Source organism: Talpa europaea (genome assembly GCF_964194135.1).
Source record: "Talpa europaea genome assembly, chromosome: 12".
Classification (NCBI taxonomy): Eukaryota; Metazoa; Chordata; class Mammalia; order Eulipotyphla; family Talpidae; genus Talpa; species Talpa europaea.
The window spans coordinates 78,569,680-78,575,679 of record NC_140079.1 but is presented as its reverse complement, the minus strand read 5'-3'; the positions used below and the strand labels follow the sequence as shown (position 1 = coordinate 78,575,679).

The following is a 6,000-nucleotide window of genomic DNA, read 5'->3' as shown; positions in this document are numbered from 1 at the left end:
AGAAACAAAACCCTGATTTTTCCTCTTCTGGTGGAGGAGACAGGCCATAAACAAACAAACAAACAAACAAACAAACATGTAAGTACAAATTGTGATCAGGTCAATGAGCAGTCTGCAGTGGGCATGTTGAATGATTGGGGGAGGCAAAAGTAAATAGAGTGTAGGGAAAGGCCTCGGGCAAGGTAAAATCTGAAGGGTCAAGAAAGAAGCAGTCATGTGAACACCAGGGAGGAACGTGTTCCAGGCAGAGGAATAGCATGTGCAAAGGCCCTGAGATATGCAAGCACTTGCATGATTAGAGGAAGAGAGGAAGGCAGAGGAGACTGGAGCAGAGAAAGCAAGGGGAGAAAGGGTTTATGAGGTGGGCTGGTGGAGCTGGTGAAAGCTGGGAACTGATAAGGAATTTGGTCTTTATCCTAAGAGCATTGGATGGCAGAAGGGAAGATCGTGGTGAGGGGAGGGGAAGAATCAGAAATATTGCCGGGTTTCTGCACTGAATTCTATGAGTGGGTAAGTTGTGCCATTTACTGAGATGGGGGAGTCTAGAGAAGTATTTATTTTTTCCTCTGCAGGGTACTAGTTGTAGGGAGACTCTAGAGCCTCACCTGAAGCATATCAAGCTTGAGATGTACATAAGCTATCCTAAAAGCTAATATTTAATGAGTGTTTAACATGTACCAGGCACTGTCCTAAGTGCTCTATACCCATTAACTCATTTAGTCCTCATCATGATTGTGAGAGAGGACATGATTGTTCATGATCCCACCTTCACAGTGGAGAGAATTGACCCACAAAGAGGTTAATTAATTGCCCACAAACACACTGCCTGGAAGCTGCAGGATGAGGATCCAATTCCGAGTGGTTGGGCTGTAGGCACCATGTTGTCAGCTACTGCCGTCTGCTATCTCTGTGACATCCAAGAAGGCAACTGGATGCAGGCGTGGGGAGCTCAGAGGCCAGATAGGGAAGCTAGAAGATGGCAAAGCCATGGATGGGAATAGGTGATATAATAAAAGGAGACACCACTTCACTGAAGGAAGAGAAGGGCCTCAGGCAGAGGAGGCTTGAACCAAGCAGAGGACTCAGGGAGGGAGCTGGAGGGGACAGTGTGGAGGGAGGAAGAAGACCAGGTGAGGATGGTGTCACAAAGGGCAGCAGAGCTGAGGGTCCTGAGGAGGAGGGGGTAGTCACTATGTCAAAATTTGCTGCGAGTGTAAGCTCTGGATAGAAAAGTGACCGTTGGCCATGGCAACTTGGGGTGAGGAAGGATCTTGTCAGGAGCATTTTGAGGTGGGTGAGTGGACATGAGAGCAGATGGGAGTGACTGCCATGTGGGTCGGGAGGAAAGAGAAGTGCGGGTGAGATAACTCTTGGGAAGGTGAGCAGAGAAATGGGATGGCATCTGTTGGAGGAAACCCCAAAGGAAAGGAAACTTTTTTTTAAACATGGGAGTCCCATCTAGAAGCAACTTCTCTGTTCCTTCTTAAATCTCTATCTCGACCTACTCACTCCTACTTCAACCTCCACCTTGTCCATTGGTGACCCAGAAGTCCTACAAGATGTCCAGCTCTGGCCCCTGGGCCTTCACGGCTGCTCTCACTTCACGCCTGGCTCCCACATCAGCTCCCCAGCCTCCAGGGTGGTGAGTGGCAGCATCTGGGGTGGCCTGGGCACCAACGTGAGTCTGGTTGGGGCTACAGCAGGGCAGGGGTGGGGGATTAAGGGGCATTGCAGCTGTGACAGTGAACCAGAGCCTGCTGAACTGTCTTAAGCTGGAGGTGGACCCCAACATCCAGGCCATGTACACCCAGGAGTAGGAGCAGATCAAGACCCTCAACAGGTTTGCCTCCTTAATTGACAAGGTGGAGACCTTGGAGCAGCAGAACAAGATTCTGGAGACCAGGTGGCGCCTCCTGCAGCAGCAGAGGATAGCCTGGAGCAATGTGGACAGCGTGCTGAGAGCTACATCAACTACTTTCAGCGGCAGCTGGATATATGCCCAGGAGAAGATGAAACTGGAGGTGGAGCTTGGAAACATGCAGGGGCTGGTGGAAGACTTCAAGAATAAGTATGAGGACCAGAACAACAAGTGCATAGAGATGGAGAATGAGTGTCCTCATCAAGAAGGATGTGGATGAAGCTCACATGAACCAGGTAGAGCTGGATTCCCACCTGGAAGGACTGACCCATCAGATCAACTTCTTCAGGCAGCTGGATGAGAAGAGATCTGTGAGTTGCAATCCCAGACCTCAGACACGTCCGTGGTCCCGTCCATGATGACGACAACTGCCGCCTGCACCTGGACAGCATCATTGCCCAGGTCAAGGCCCAGTGTGAGGAGATGGCTGACTACAGCTGGGCCAAGGCAGCAACTGTGTATCAGATTAAGTACAAGATGCTGCAGACACTGGCTGGGAAGCACTGGGATGACCTTCATTGCATAAAAAAAGATAGCTGACATGAGCTGGAACATCAGCAGACTCCAGGCTGAGATCTAGGGCCTCAAAGGTAGAAAGCTTCCCTGAAGTCTGCCATTGCTGATGCTGAGCACCATGGAGAGCTGGCTCTTAAGGAGGCCAACTCTAAGCTGGCTGAGCTGCAAGCTGCTCTATAGTGGGCAACAGGACATGGTGTGGCACATGCCATGAGTACCAGGAGCTCATGAATATGATGCTGGCCCTGGACACCTGGGATGCAGAACTTGAGCTTGCATATCAAGAGGATAGGCTAATCAGGTGGGCTGATCTTGGCCTCTGGGGGCCTCATGAGCCCAGGCCTCAACAATAACTCCTTCCGGTCCAGCTTTGGCTCTGGTGGGAGCTCCAGCTCCTTCAACTATGTCAGCATCTCCAAGCTGGTGGTTGTGAAGAAGACTGAAACCAGTTATGGGAAGCTCGTGTCTGAATCATCTGATGTTCTGTCCAAGTGAGTGGCCATTGCAGCTGCTCCTGATCTCACCCCTCCCAGTGGCTGCCCTATAGCAGTGGAGAGGGGAGCTTTAGAAACAGGATACCTGTGACCCATGCTTGGGATGTCTATTGCTTCTTGTCCAGGCTCCCAACTAAAAGTCAATTTCCAAGGGTTTTTTCCAAAACAAAGTTTCAACCAGCTCTGTTCACCTGAGGAAAAAAAAAAAATTGGAAACACCCAACATGTTTATATGTTGATGCAAATATACAGTAGAGAAGGGTGGAGTTTGATAATGTAAGAAAAAATGACATTTAATTTTTCTGTGTCAATACAGATCTATTTTATTTCTCTTTTTACACTTGATCTTAGCCAGAGGCTGAGAAGAGATTTTTTTTTTAACTTTTCATTATGAAAAACTTTCATCATATATGTGAAGGTAGACAGATTGGAAGCTCCATGTACCCAATACTCAGCTTGAAGAACAATTAACTTCAGATAGGTCTGTGCCCCCTGTACCTCCTCTCCCACCTGCACATTATTTTGAAGTAAATCTCAGACATACCACTTCATCTGTGAACGGGATGTTTCTTGAAAAGGAAAGGATTTTTAAAAAAGATTTATTTATTTATACATACAAGACCAGGGGTACAGGCCAGAGATGCAGGAGGTGAGAGGATCCACCAGAGACAGAGTGGGGAATAGAACAGGCAGACTAACTGAAATACACTGCTGAGGGGAGCAGAGGGCGAGTCAGGAGAGGTCTGCTGCGCCACATGGGCTATCTCCCTGGCCCGGGATGGAACTCGTGCTGTGGTGGCTGCGGTTAGCTTCATAGGTTGTGTCTTAACCTCTTGCGCCACCAGGGAGGTCCAGGAAAGGAATTTAAAAAAAAAACAAAAACAAAAACATAAACTACAATGTCATTAACATGCTTTAAAAATACAGCAATTCCTTGATATTATCAATTATTGACTCAGTCTTAAAATTTTGAATTATCTTATACATGCCACAAACTTTATTTGAGCAGTTTGAACAAGAATGATTAAGACCCACAACTGTGATTTATCAATATGTCTTTTAAGTTTCTTTTGATATGTAGGTTTTCCTATAGCTCTTTTTTTTTCCTTAAAATTTTCGGTTGATCCTAGCTTATCTGTCTTACAGAATTTATTTGTCCTAGAGAGTTCTGTGGGTCTGCAGCTTGGTAATTGTATTCTGTGTAGTTCCTCTCTCCTTTACATGTCCTGTAAGTTGATACTAGATCTAGATTGGAGTTGCTGGGTTTCCGATTATTTTTGTATTTATAGAAGACTTAATTTTTTAATATAAATAATCATGTTGGCCTCTAAAAATCAATTATTGTGTCAATATATGCTTCACTAACAGTGGAAGGGGAAAACAAAAGAGGCACACATACAGATCTAAACACACACATGTGTATCATTGTGCTTATCTGCCTACCCATTTCTCTGCACATGGACATTTACGTTCCTTCACTTCTAGCCATTGTGAATAGTTTTATGAACATGGGTGTGCAAATATCTCTTTGAGACCCTGCTTTCAATTATTTGGGTATATGTGCAGATATGGAATTATTGGATCATATGGTAGTTCTTTTTTTAATTTTTTGAGGAACAATCATACTGTCTTCCATTTTACATGTCCACTAACAGTTCACAAGGGTTCCAATTTCTCCACATCCTCAGCAATAGTATTTTCTTCCTCCTAAAAAACATGAAGTGGGGGGCCTCCCCAGTGGTGCAGCGGTTGAGCGCTGGGCTGCGAAGCTGCCCGCAGCGTCTGCAGCGCTGGTTTGATCCCCGGCCGCCAGGCGAGGGTCCCACATGGTGCGCAGACCTCTCCTGCCGCCCGCTGCTCCCCTCAGCAGTGTACTTCGTCAGTCTGCCTGTTCTACTCTCTGCTCTGGCTCTGGTGAATTCTCTCACCCTCCCGTGCTTCTGGCTGTGCCCAGTGCTTGTATAAATAAAATAAATCTTAAAAATAAAAATAAAAATAAAAAACCATGAAGTGGTATCTCCTTGTGGTTTTGATATACATTTCCCTTATTAGTAATGTTGAACATCTTTTCATGTGCTTATGGACCATTCATATATATTCTTTGGAGAAACATATGTTCAAGTTCTTTAAACATTTTTTAATCTGTTGGGGTTTTTGATGTTGAATTTTATGAAATCTCTATATCTAAAAGTTTTATAGTTTTAGCTCTATGTTTAATTCTTTGATTCATTTTGTGTTAACTTTTGTATATGATGTTAGGTAAGGATTTTATGTCATTCTTTTGCTTTTAGGACAGTTGACTGTCCTTCCCTCATTCTCGCCACCTTTGTTGAAAATCATTTGACCACAGTACAAAAGTATATTTGTGGACTCTCTTTTGCAATACATTGATCTGCTTGTCTTATGTCAGTATTGCACTATTTTGATTACTGTAGCTTTGTAATATGTTTTGAAACCCAGAAGTGTGCAATCCTCTAGATTTGTTTATCTTTTTAGCTATTCAGGGTCCTGAGATTCCATGTGAATTTTAGGGTGAATATTTCTATTTATGCAAATAATGTCATTGGGATTTTGATAAAGATTTCATTGAATCAATAGATCATTTTAGGAAGCATGGACAGCTTAGCAGTTTCAAATCTTCCAACATGGGATGTCTTTACGTTTATTTATTTTTCACTTCCTTAGTTAGGTTTATTCCTAAGTATAGTATTAATATTGATATTATTATTAATGGACTGTATTCTTAATTTCCTTTGGGATTGTTCACTTATTTCATATATTTTTTAAAGATTTATTTATTTATGCATACAAGAACTGGGGTACAGGCCAGAGGTGTGTGTGGGGGGGTGAGAGGATTCACTAGAGATAGAGTGGGGAGCAGAACAGGCAGATTGACTGAAATACACTGCTGAGGGGAGCAGCAGGTGAGACAGCAGAGGTCTGCTGCGCCATGTGGGTAGCTCCCTGGCTGGCAGGGGATCAAACTTGTGCTGCAGAGGCTTTGGATAGCTTCATAGTGCTGTGCTTAACCCCTTGCGCCACCAGGGAGGCCCACTTATTTTATATTTTGAT

At 44.5% G+C, this 6,000-nt stretch overlaps 1 pseudogene across 1 annotated transcript; it reads left to right on the top strand.

Moving 5' to 3' along the window:
- Nucleotides 1-1,304: 1,304 nt before the first annotated feature.
- LOC311181707 (keratin, type II cytoskeletal 8-like) lies at nt 1,305-2,929 on the top strand (annotated as a pseudogene). The gene is made up of 3 exons: nt 1,305-1,358; nt 1,701-2,613; nt 2,803-2,929. The product of its transcript is annotated as a keratin, type II cytoskeletal 8-like (transcript).
- Nucleotides 2,930-6,000: the final 3,071 nt, after the last annotated feature.